The sequence below is a fragment of the Meles meles genome, chromosome 17 (assembly GCF_922984935.1).
Source record: "Meles meles chromosome 17, mMelMel3.1 paternal haplotype, whole genome shotgun sequence".
Lineage (NCBI taxonomy): Eukaryota > Metazoa > Chordata > Mammalia > Carnivora > Mustelidae > Meles > Meles meles.
The window spans coordinates 707420-720443 of NC_060082.1; the positions used below are offsets into that span (position 1 = coordinate 707420).

The 13024-nt window shown below is 53.0% G+C and overlaps 1 long non-coding RNA gene across 1 annotated transcript; it reads left to right on the forward strand.

The window, feature by feature from the left end:
* Positions 1-888: 888 nt before the first annotated feature.
* LOC123927571 lies at positions 889-4204 on the forward strand. The gene is made up of 4 exons (XR_006815488.1): positions 889-923; positions 1223-1701; positions 2412-2817; positions 3372-4204. It is a non-coding gene; the product is annotated as an uncharacterized LOC123927571 (long non-coding RNA).
* The last annotated feature ends 8820 nt before the right edge of the window (positions 4205-13024 follow it).

Below are 13024 nucleotides of genomic sequence, written 5' to 3' on the forward strand. Positions count from 1 at the left end.
ATTTATTTTTAAAGATTTTGTTTATTTAACAGAGAGAGCCACAAGCAGGCAGAGCAGCAGAGGGGGAGGGAGAGGCAGGCCCCCCGCCGAGCAGGGCCCCTACATGTGGCTCGATCCCAGGACTCCAAAGGCAGACGCTTGATTGAGCCCCGCAGGAGCCCCTGAGTTGCATTTTCTTTTTTTATTATTTTTTAAAGATTTTATTTATTTATTTGACAGATAGAGATCACAAGTAGGCAGAGAGGCAGGCAAAGAGAGGAGGAAGCAGGCTCCCCGCGGAGCAGAGAGCCTGATGCAGGGCTCGATCCCAGGACCCTGAGATCATGACCTGAGCTGAAGGCAGCGGCTTAACCCACTGAGCCACCCAGGCGTCCCTGAGTTGCATTTTCTTAACAACAGAGCCTCCTCTCTGCTGACCTGAGAGAACTGCCTCTTCAGTCCTTCGCTCGGGCCTTGCTGGTCTGTGTGTTCATCACCGGCCGGGTAGAGTCTGTGTACTTTTGGATGCAAGTTTCTTACCAGACCTGCGGCCGCGGGCCTTCCTGTCGGTTGTGTGTTCACAGCCTTCGTTGCTGCTCCGCGGCGCAAGACTGGTTCTGGCGAATTCTGGCGTTTCTGGTCTTCCTCAGGGGCTCGTACGTCAGCCATCCTATCCACAGTCTGTTGCCTAACCCGGGATCACCAAGCTTATTCTTTTTTCTTTTGTTTTTAAGAGATGGAGGAATTTTCTTTTAAGATTTTATTTATTTACTTATTTGACAGAGATCACAGGCAGGCAGAGAGGCAGGCAGAGAGAGAGGAGGAAGCAGGCTCCCTGCTGAGCAGAGAACCTGATGTGGGGCTCGATCCCAGGACCCTGGGATCATGACCTGAGCCAAAGGCAGAGGGTTTAACCCATGGAGCCACCCAGGCACCCCCCATCCGTGAGTTTTAACCAGACACAGTCATTTGTATTCTCGAGTGTCCCATCTTCAGCTCGTGTGGCCTCCTCTGCGCTAATTCTTGAGTCTTTATTTTATCTGGAAAGCTTCGAACATATACAGGAAATAGTAAGACAAACCCTGCATGCCCATCCTCAACGTGGGCAGTTCTCGTGGGCATCCCACGTTTGTCCACACCCCCCCCGGCCGTCCTGAAACAAAGCCCCGGGCCCCACACCACGTCCTGTGCCAGCTCCAGGGAACAAGTATCCTGCCACTAATTCAGCCTCCCGTCCTTCCAGGGAGCCCAGAGCTTTCTAGCTCTTGTCATAGCTCCAGCCCTCAAGTCAGCCATTTCTGCGGGAAGGCCTGTCTCCTCGCAGGGGGACGCGGTGTTTCAGAGGCACCAGCTGGGAGACAGAGACATCCGGAGGGTTTAACCCATTCTGCATCATGTGTGCCCCCGCATGCTCAGCAAGGACGACTCAGAAAACCAGCGAGGGTGGGAAGCTCGTGGTTCCTCGAGCAAGTGGTGATCAGTTCCAAAGCTCACTAAGAAGGCACAGTTACCAGAAGCGGACTCGAGGGCCGACGTCTAGATCAACGGAACCGAACGCCCAGAAATAAACTGCTACAATGATGGTCGTTTTTGACAATGGGCCAAGACTGTTCCCTGAAAACGATGGAGACGGCAGGATGCCCCCGTGTAGAAGAAAGAGGCCGGCCCTCACCTCACGCCACACACAGGAGCAAATTCAGAAAAGAAGTCACGGGCCTAAATGTAAGTGCCAGAGGTATCACAGCTCTTGGGGCGCCTGGGGGGCTCGGTCGGTGGAGCATCACTCCTGCGCTCAGCTCAGGTCATGATCTCAGTGTCATGAGATCAAGCCCTGCACGGGGCCCCATGGGGCGTCTGCTTGACATTCTCTCTCTCCCTCCCCTCCCCCCCGCTCGGGCTCACTTGCGCTCTCTCGCTCTCTAAAATAAATAAAGTCTTTTAAAAAATACAACTATAAAACTCTTAGAAGAAAATACAAGTAGGGGCACCTGGGGGTGCTCAGTGGGTTAAGCCTCTGCCTTCGGCTCAGCCTGCTTCCTCCTCTCTCTCTGCCTGCCTCTCTGCCTGCTTGTGATCTCAAATAAATAAGTAAAATAAATAAGTAAATCTTACTTATTTATATAATAAATACAAAGAAATAAGTAAATCTTTAAAAAAACACCAAAAAACCCCAAAAGCCCTTCCGGATGGTAAAGCAGTCATTTGTGATGACAGCTAAAGAGAGGGAAGGAGGTCGCGTTCACTGGACGTAACTGGAAGTGGGAAGACAAGAGTGTGTTAATATTAAACTTGCTCATTAAAGGGGAAGAATAAGGATCCTGTTTTTCCAGTTAAAATGCTATTTTAAGCCAAACTCTAGCTCATAAATGCAGAAGAAACCAAAGGGCTAGAAAACCCTCATCCTGTGAACGGTAACAGAATGTGTGTTTCAGACCGCCGCTGCCGGAGCGCGGGGAACTCGGGTAAAACACCGCTGGCGGTTCCACAGGGAGGGCCCGGCCGTCGCCCTCCAAACCTGCTGATCAATTTAGTGTCACTCAAAGCGAGACCAGGAGTAAGCCCCCGTGGAGTGGTGCCGTGTTCCTGAGCTCACACCGTCCGTGCAGTATTCCGGCCAAAAGATCACCCGTGCCCAGAGCTGTGTGGTTACTGTCCAGTCTAGCGGGAAGAGGGGCCCCGGACACCGGGGTGAATGTCGCCAGTGGGCCGTGGTGCTCTGTGTGGGCGACCCCGTCTCGAAGCAGAGTCACCGTCCCCGAGAAATCTGATGCCGGTTCAGAGACCAAGAGGAATGACAGCCAGATACGATGAGTCGACTTTGGACAAAAGCAGGAAAAGGTATTTGTCTTTTCTTCTAGAGAGAGAACATTCGAGCAGGGAGGGGAGGGGCGGCGGGACAGAATCCCCCGCAGGCTCCCTGGTGCTGAGCGCAGAGCCAGGTGCGGGGCTCGATCTTGTGACCCTGAGATCATGACCTGAGCTGAGATCGAGATCTAATTTTTAAAAATTGAGATTATCTATTTATTTATTTGAGAGAGAGAACACAAGCAGGGAGAGAAGCAGGCTCCCCACTGAGCAGGGAGCCCGATGGGGACTCGATCCCAGGACCCCGGCATCACAGCCTGAGCCAAAGGCAGACGTCCAACCGACTGAGCCCCTCAGGCACTCCGAAATTTTTCTAAATAAACTGCGGGGCAGAAAAAAGTGTCACGGTTGCGGCCTGCCTTCCGATTTGAGCTCCTAGTGGACCTGTCAGTGTGAACAGCATCGGCGGATGGGCTGACCTCACTGGTGACTTCAGTTGGGGTCCCACAGGTGGAAAGGTGTCACTGGGCTTTCTTTTGGGGGGCGAGTAGTGCTGATGGCGGTTCTTCCCTCCTCCCTCCCTCCAGCACATCCCCTGGAAACCAGTTTCCTGAATCTAGTGACACCACGGAACAGTAGCTTTGACCTTGGCTGCATATGGAAACGGTCTGGGGAGCTTTGGAAAAACACCGATGCTTCAGGCCGGCCCCAGAGCTGTGCTTCTGTCCGTCTGGGCCGGGCCGGGCACCGTAGATTAAAGAGGAGTGAAAAAGTAACTTTTCCGCTGAGTCTCCTTTGCAGCCAGAAGCGAGAGCTACGGCCTCACAGCCAGGTCTGCCGAGCGCTTTCCGTGTCGGCTCCGAGGCGGGCTGGCGGCCGGGCTCCCGCAGACCCTCGCGCCTGAGCCGGTTCCGCGGCCGCAGACGGCGAGGAAACGAAGGCCTGTGACTGCGCTTGTAAGACTGTAGCACGGAAAGCTGGTGGGCTGGGCTTGGCCCAAGGCTGTGGTTTCCTGACGCCGGCTACAGAAGAAATAAAAATGCCGGTTTCCTGTTTTATTTAATAATGGTACGGCCTCACGAGAGGCGCTATGGTCTTGCGTGGTACAACAAAGAGAATGTGGGATTTGAAGTTAGAAGCTCTGAATCCAGATCCTGCTCTGCATTTGCTATGGATCCGAGGGAGGTCGCTTAACCTCTCTGATCCTCATGCTTCTGGGAAAGGACATTTGTGATGGGAGCCACACAGGCACGTGCGTGGGCTTTGTCAATGGTGGGTGCCAGACTCGTACCCCTACTCTCTAAGACTGCTTGTTGCGCGGCAGCTTATAAATTTGTGTGTAATAAACATTAAATATTTAAAAGGAAAGCAAATTAGAAAATTTGAACTTGAATGTAACATAAACATGAAGACTGAGGGAAATGCTCGGGATCATGCATTTCTATTTTCTTAAGCCAGCAAAGTGATTTTGGATTGGTGAAGGCTGCTTTTAAAAGAAGACGGCGTAAATATATATTTTTCCAAAATGGAATTTGCTAGGGAAAATCGGTTTTCATCACTGCGGGGAAATCTACAACTGTAACGCGCCGGTCAGAAGGTGGGTAGGGGAGCGGAGGGCACAGGGAGGAGCCAGAGGAGGTCCAGGAAAAGCCCCACCGAGCCGCTCTGACATTAGAACTTCGGGGAAGCCTTTTTGGGAGGGCCAGAGCAGGAGCCGGACTCAGGAGGGCGCGGGCTGAGAGGAAATGGGCCACTAGGCGGAGACAGCCCTTTCTACAAGTTTGGCACAAAAGAGGAAAAAATAGGGTGTAGCCTCAAAGGGCATCAGGGCGGTGTAGACATTATGTCAAAGCAGGGAGGGCGGTGTGTGCGGAGTGGGAAGTGGTGGGACCTAGGATGCGGGCAGCCTGGGGGCAGCTGGGCAGAGCCCAGTGGGCAGGCGGCCAGCGCCCTGGGCAGTGGAGGCAGGAGGGGCGCAGGGGGGACATGGTGAGGGCAGCCTGTTCAGAGGCGACGTCTGCTTCCCTCCCTCCCCTCTCACCCCTTCCCACCAGAGCACAGGAGACCGGCCGTGTGTCCCCACTGAGCCGAGCCGCCAGCTCCGGGAGCCTGTGGGCAGGTTGGGCCCGGCTGTTCGGTGACACTCCGCAGGGAGCCTGTGCGTGTGCTGGGGCGGCCGGGGGGGCAACCAAGGTGGGGGCCGCAGCGAACTCGGGTTAAAACCCGCCTCCCGCCCACTGGAGCTGAAAGGGACTCAGCCCACACTCCTCCTGCATTACAAGCTGCCTCCTCCTGGGAGCCTGTCCTGACTACCTCCTCTCCCTCCAAATCTGGGTCAGCCTCGCGCACCGCCCCCTCTGCCCATCAGCCCAGCGTGGCCTGCGTGGCCTGTGCGGCCACTGGCCCAGCTGCGCTCCCGGGAGGGCCGGGCTCGGGTCTCTGCTGGCCGCATCGCACGCGGGAGTTCCCGGAAAGCATGTGTTCAGGTGCTTCCACACCGGCCGAGGACCTGAGAGCTCAGCAACTGACCGAGGGTTCCTGTGTGGCCACGAAGGAGGTGGCGGGAGCCTCCTGGGGCACGTCAGCCCCTCGGGGTCCATAGACTCTAGAGCTGCGGCTGGAGCTGGGTCCGCTCTTGCCTTCTTTCCTCGGGACGCACCTCCTGGCCTCCCTCTTTGTCGTTTTGCCGACGCCCTGATGGCCCCTCGGCCCTCTCTCGGCCGCCCCCGCCGCAGCTTGGCAGGGGGACCTTGGGGAGCCCGCGTTCCTCGGCAGCTCGCACCGTCTGGTCCGCACAACCTGGGTTTGTTTTGGGGGATGTCCTCGCTCCGTGTTCTTCCAGGCCCTCCTCCTGCCTTGGTGGCCCCAGAAAACGACCCTTTCACTTTTCCCCTCTCCCATTTTCAGGGCAGTAAAGGTGCTTTGAACTCTCGGTGTGAAGGAAGCCAGAGCCATGGCGCAGGGAATAGGCAGCCGGGTCAGGGCTTGTCTGCTGCTCCCCGACGCCGGCCGGGGTCTGGATGTCAGTGCGGCCCGCTCGAGGCCCTGGAGTGGCTCCTCTGCCGCCTTCCCCCTCCCCGACCCGCCTGAGGCGCGAACCCCGGGCCGACGGCCAGGCTGGTGCCCCCCACCCTGCCCCGCTTCTCTGGCCTCGCTCCTTCCTTCGCAGCCTCGCGTTTGGAGATCCGGGCTCCCCAGAAAGTGGCGCTGCCGTCCAGGAGCTGAATGGGAAGCCCTTCCCCAGAAGGAAGCCGATGTGAACCCGAAGGAAAGTTCTCCCAAGAGGACTGCTGACGTGGCCAGGAGGCCCTCTCCGTGCTGTGGGCCGGGGGACTCCGTGTTCGCTCCGGTCCTCCCTCTGGCATCTGGGCCCGCACAGAGAAGGCAGGGGCTCGGGTGGAATGAGGTGCCATCGGGCAGCTGGTCGTGGGCGATGGAAATCAAGGGTTTTGCACTGACTGTTGTCAGCGCGGCCTTATTCTGGCTGCTGGTGTGAGTCACATCAGGTCCTTCCCGGCAGGAAGACCAGCAGCGCCAGAACTGCATGGGGAGGGGCCGGGGGCTGCCTCTGCGGACAGAGCCGGGAGCCCCCCGCCCACCGAGCGCGGGCAGCTCCCCTCGGGTGAGGCGGGCCTGTCTGCAGCAGCTGGAGGTGACCTGGCCACGGAGGACCCCACGTGAGAGCTGGGACTGTCAGGGCCCAGCTGGGCTTTGTCTGCGAGGAAGTCACAGGGTGACCTCAACCAGCGAGCGGTCTGCGTTGGCGGAGTGGGGGGTGACAAGGTAAGGAGCCCACGGCTGGGTGGGAACTCCGGGGTGGTCTCCGGGTCCGGGGGGAAGATGGCAGAGGCAGAGGAAAGGGCCTCGGTGCTCACGCAAGGTGCTCGCAGAAGCCGGGACCGCGATCGGGCTTCTGTGCTGTTGGAGAGACCTGCCGCCCAGGATCTTAAACGCAAGGAGGCTGGAGAGGGGGGCCTCACGGGCTCCTGGCTGCCAGCTGGGGCCGCTGGCCAGGCCGGAGAGGGTGTGCGGGCCATGAGGCTGCAGAGGGGCACCGAGGGGACATGGGCCACCACCTAGGACAGTGGTCAGCTGTGGCCCCTGGCTTCTTCCAAACCGGTTTTCTCCCTTTCTCTTTAAAGTCTGGTGCTTAGGGACGGTGGCTGTCAGCTTGGCCTCGCTGGCCTGTCTGGTCGTAGCGGCCGCCTTCCCCGTTTCTCAGCTCTTCCCTCCGAGTGGGCAGCCACTCTTGTCTGTGGCCGCTCACGTTCAGTGGCCACGCGGACAACCTGCCCTTCTCTTGTAGACCGCTGTCCCTTTCAGCCCCTGCCCTGCCGTCAGCCAGCGTCCCGCTCCCCTGGCTGTGTCTCAGGGCCTGCCGGTGGCTCTGCGGACCGTCTGTGCAACGTCCCCGCGCTCGTCGCCCCCCCCCCCACCCCCTGACTGGAGCGGCGGCAGGGGAGCCTGGCAACTTCTGAGTCTCCCGCAGATGTGGACGAGCATGTCTGGGGTATGGCCTGAGACCTTGCGGGACTTGGGCCCTCAGGGTAGCAGGCTCTGCAGCCCCCAGGCCCGCGGCAACACACTGGGTCCGAGCCCGCCACCCCCACGCTCTCACCCCTCCTCGACCTCCTCGACCTGCTCAGTACGTCGTCAGCTCAGGTGCCGTCGTTGTAACACCGTGGTTCAAACACCTGTAACTCCCCAGGGCCTGGCGAACCCCAGCCCTCTGCCTGGTCCAAAGTGGCCCTCGGAGCGCCTGAAGACATGCACATGGCCTTGCCACGTGGTCTTGACCTCTGCCTGGCTGCAGCTTCCCCACTCATCCCCGCTGACCTGGCTGGGGCTCCTGGGCTCATAGGGGAGGATCTCAGGGCGGTAACCAAGGTCTCCCCACTCGGGCTGGGTTGGAAGTGCATTGTGTCTCCAGCACGACACAGCCCTCCCCCGCGGGACCTCGCAGGACCTGCCCTGGACAGGGGCTCGCTTGGGGTTTGGCTAAGGACCCGAGGGCCTCACCAGAGGTGAGCCGCTAGACTCCAAGGACTTTTCCGTGGCTCCTTCCTGTAGGGCACCCCGTCCCAGAGATTCCGGGCACCTGAACTGTCATCCGTGTCTGCCTCTTTAGTCCACGCCACACAGTTGGAAAAACACATCCCGGAGTCAACAACACAGAAGAAATCACGGCAGGAATGTAAAACTCCAGCGAGCAGAGCAGTGAGGAGAACCCTCGCCGTCTGGGTTTGGGTCTGTCCGAGAGGGACGGCGGGGCAGAAGCTGAGAGTGGGTTAGAGAGGGAGATAAAAAGTAAAAATAAACCCAAATAGACAACAGACACAAATTTTAAAAGCAAAGTTTTTCTAAAATTGAAAATTTTCCACGCTGAACTGTAGCTGTGTGCATCATACCCCCCCAAAGCTGGGTGTGGGATGGAGGAGATCGGTGAAGCCACAAGCTCATTCTTTGAGGAGATGAAGGAAATGGAAAAAACTTCCGCACGACCAACCAAGAAGAAAAGGACAAAAAAAGAGATCCTCACTGCAGATCCAGCAGGTAAAAATGTAAGATCTTGTAATAAGTTTGAAAACTGAGAAGAAATATACATACTTCTTAGAGTGTCTCATTTTCAAAACTAATATGAGGGGCCTTCTGGGTGGCTCTATTGGTTGAGCGTCTGCCTTCTCAGCTCAGGTCATGATCTCGGGGTCCTGGGATCGAGTCCTGAGTCGGGCTCCCCGCTCAGTGGGGAGCCTGCTTCTCCCTCTGCCCCTCACCCCGCTCATGCTCTCTGGCTCTCTCTCAAACAAAATCTTAAAGAAAAAAGATGCTTCTTTCTGAAAAGGAAGATGGGAGGCTGTGCCGTACTAGAAGATGTGGTATTAGCCTAGAATAGAGAGTTGGACCCGTAAAAGAGAACAGAGAGCCTGGCAGGCACTCACACGAGTGCAGACGCTTCTCACTCCCGCGGAGCCGCAGGGGCCTGGTGAAAGGGGGGGTGGGGGGGCACGTCAGTTGCTGAACGGGCACAACTGAGTTTGCACGTAGAAAAATAAGAGATTATATCCTCCTTGACTTCTGCATGAAAATAAGCTAGATTGACTAGAGACTTAATAGGAGAGTAGGGTCAGATTTGTTAAAGCATGAAGAGTTGCGGAAGAGGAAAAGATTCGTGAACGCGAATGAGGAGCTGGTCTCCTGAAAGGTCCCAAAAAGGAAGATAAATTCAAGCCAAAAGCTGGGAGCACATAGTCGGGGAAGCATGACCCGTGGAGGAGGGGAGGGAGGTCTGCTGATGTCGCTGCCGGTTCAAGTCCTTACATGGCTGGCAAGCTAAGAAGGCTTTTCTTTCTTCTGGGTAAACCTTTTAGTTTTTCACTTTTTCTTTCTCCTTCTTCTTCTCCTTCTTTTCTTTTTCCTTTTTTTTTTTTTTTTTTTGAGATAACTGGAGATTCACACGCAGTTGTAAGAAACAGTGCAGAGGAAAAGAGAAAGTTTACGGTTGCTTCCCGCAGTAACGTCTAGGGAAACAGGATCAGCCCCAGGACACTGAGTGGATACAGTTAAGGTTACCGACACGCGCGGGCTGCCCTCTGCTGCCTTTCTAAACACACACCCCCTCCTCCCTCCTGTCCCCTTCCCCACCTTGGCCCCAGGCAACACTAATCTGCTCTCCATTTGTCTAATACCGTCGCTTCAGGAATGTTATCTGGAGGACCCGGACAGTATGTAGCCTTTCGGGGTTGGGCTCTTTTCACTCCGCATCATTTTTTTAAGAGTCGTCCCAGTTGTTGCAAAAGCAGCGGTAACTTCCGCTGAATGCAGAGTCGCGGTGCAGGCGGACCACAGTTCACGGCCATGCCCCCCACCGAAGGCCATCCAGGTGGTTTCCAGCTTCGGGCTATTACCAAAAAAGCTGCCATGAACGTTCTTGTAGACTTTGTGTGTTTCTCTGCTGCAAATGCCCCGAAGTGTATTTGCGGATGGTCGTTGCATGTTTACTTTTGTAAGAAACAGCCAAACTGCTCGGTGTGGCTGCAGCGTTCTCTGTCCCTGCTGGGATGATGGCTGCGTCCACCGTCGCTGCTGTCCCTGGGTTTCGTTTCGGCCGTTCAGACAGTGTGCGGTGATCCCTTCCTGCTTCTTCCTCGGCATTGCCCTGGTGCTGCTGGGGTTGAACGCCGTTTCCTGCGCTTCTTTGCCGTCTATACTGGGCGTCCTCCTTGACAAAGTAGCTCTTTGTTTCTTCTGATCATTTGCTAATTGGATTGTTTTCTGTTGCTGAGTTTTGAGAGTTTGTTATATATTCTGGATTTATATTTATTTTTATAAATATATATTTATAAATATATAAATGTGTATATTTATAAATATATATTTATATATTTATATATAAAAAAAGTTCTTAGTTTTGCCCATGAAAGCTCCATTCATAATAGGAAAAAAATGACTTGGACTTTATTAAAAAAAGTTCTTAGAGAGAATATATATATATATATCTCAAATATATATATTTATATATATAAATATGTATATTTATAAATGTATTTATATTTATTTATATATTCTGGATTCTTTTTTTTTCAAGATTTTTTTAATTTTTTTTTTTCACAGAGATCACAAGCAGGCAGAGAGGCAGGCAGAGAGAGAGGAGGAAGCAGGCTCCCTGCGAAACAGAGAGCCGGATGTGGGACGCGGTCCCAGGACCCTGAGATCACGACCTGAGCCGAAGGCAGAGGCTTTAACCCACCGAGCCACCCAGCGCCCTTGGATTCTGGATTCTTTGCTGGAGGTTTGCAGGTATTTCTCTCCCACTCTGTAGCTCATGTTTCATCCTCCTAGCAGGGCTGGTTGGTTGGTTAGTTTACAGATGGAAGGTTTTAATTTTAATAAAGTCCAAGTCACTTTTTTCCTATTATGAATGGAGCTTTCATGGGCAAAACTAAGAACTTTTTGGCCAGCTCTAGATCCTAAAGATTCTGTTATTTTTCTCTAAAAGCTATATTGTTTTATATTTTTTAAGCCCACAATCCATTTTGAGTTAATTTTTGTACAAGCCATGAAACTTGGGGTGAATTCCTTCCTGCCTGCTTTCCTCCCTCCCTCCCCATCTTTCTTTCTGTCTGTCTGTCCATCTGTCTGTCTGTCTGGTCTCTGGATGTCCAGCCGCTCTAGCGCCGTTATTGATTATATTTCCTCCGTGAAGTTGTCTTTCAGCTTCGTCAGGAATCCAGCGGCACCGCTGGGCGGGCGTCTGCCCCGTCGCACTGACCTGCGGATCTGCGCCTCCAGCAAAACCACTGAACGCTCAGTCGCTGCGGTTGTTTGAAAAGCGTTGGAATTGGGAAGACTGATTCCTCACGCTCTCTTTGTCTTTTTCAAAATTGCCTTGGCTGTTCCTTTGCCTTTGCCTGTACATTTTTTTTTTAAAGATTTTATTTATTTATTTGTCAGAGAGAGAGAGACAGAGAGAGAAAGATCACAAGTAGGCAGAGAGGTAGGCAGAGGCAGAGGGAGAAGCAGGCTCCCTGCCGAGCAAGGAGCCCGATATGGGACTCGATCCCAGGATGCTAGGATCATGACCTGAGCCGAAGGCAGCCGCTTAACCAATTGAGCTACCCAGGCGTCCCTGCCTGTACATTTTTGCAATAACCTTGTGCTCTGCCTACAGAAATGTGGCTGGAATTTCAATAGGATTGTGTTAAACCTATGTGTCAGTTTCCTTCCTTCCTTCCTTCCTTCCTTCCTTCCTTCCTTCCTTCCTTCCTATCTAGGTTTGGTTATTCTAGGGCTGGGGCACGAGGGGCAGAGGGTGAAGGAGAGAAGCAGACTCCCCGCTGAGTGCAGAGCCCAACGTGGGGCTTGATCTGAAGACCGTGACTTGAGCGGAAACCAGGAGTTGGCCGCTCAGCCGACTGAGCCCCCGGCGCCCCTGTGCAGCGGCTCCTCTATGTTGACAATCTCATCGCTAGTAAATAGGGCCCCGCTCTCTCCTCCGGGGAAGAGAGCGTCGGCTGTAGTTTTGGTTGATGTTCTTTATCAAGTTGCAGAAATTCTTCTGCAGAGGCTTTAACCCACTGAGCCACCCAGGAGCCCCTTCTGTATCCTTTTCTATCCAGTTGTTCTGCTGGTTGTTGAGAGAGGGATGTTGAAGTCTTCCATTATAATTGTGGATTTGTGTATTTCTTCTTTCAGTTCAATTAGTTTTTGCATCGTATACTTTGCAGCTCTCTTGTTAGGTGCATACACATTTAGGATTGCCGTGTGTTCTTGGTGGAGTGATCTATTATTGTTATATAGTATCCTCTCTCTGTGATTTTAGTAATTTTACTGTGAAATCTGTTTTATCTGATACTAACATAGCTATGTTTTCTTTCCATTGATTAATGTTTGCATGGCATATCTTTTCCTATCATTTTACTTTATTTTCCTATCTTTTTATTTTAAAATATATCATTATATCTGAAGTGAGTTTTGGTAGACATATCATTGGGTCATGCTTTTTAATCCACACTAACAATCTGTGTCTTTAAACTGTTTTGTTTTTTTTTTAAAGATTTTATTTATTTATTTGACAGAGAGAGAGATCACAAGTAGGCAGAGAGGCAGGCAGAGAGAGAGGAGGAAGCAGGCTCCCTGCAGAGCAGAGAGCCCGATGCGGGGCTCGATCCCAGGACCCTGAGATCATGACCTGAGCCGAAGGCAGCGGCTTAATCCACTGAGCCACCCAGGCGCCCCTAAACTGGTTTTTTTTGACCATTTATACTTAATGTCATTATCGATAGGTTAGGGTTCAAGTTTGCATTTTATTTATTTATTTGCATTTTATTTTTTGTTTCTCTGCTTTCCTGTAGTTTACTTGGACATTTTTTATAATTCATATCCGTAGTGTTTTTAAATCTTGAAACTGAATATGTTACATTATTAATACTTAACTTAGCATGGTCTATTCCTGTTGACTTTCTTCATTTGAGTGAAGTATAGAAAACTTACTTCCCTTTACTCTCCTTGCTTATAATGTAATTGTCTTAAAAATTTTCTGTATTGGGGCACCTGGGTGGCTCAGCGGGTTAAAACCTCTGCCTTCGGCTCAGGTCATGATCCCAGGGTCCTGGGATCAAGCCCCGCATCGGGCTCTCTGCTCAGTGGGGAGCCTGCTTCCTCCTCTCTCTCTGCCTGCCTCTCTGCCTATTTGTGATCTCTATCAAATAAATAAATAAAATCTTAAAAAAAATTTTTCTGT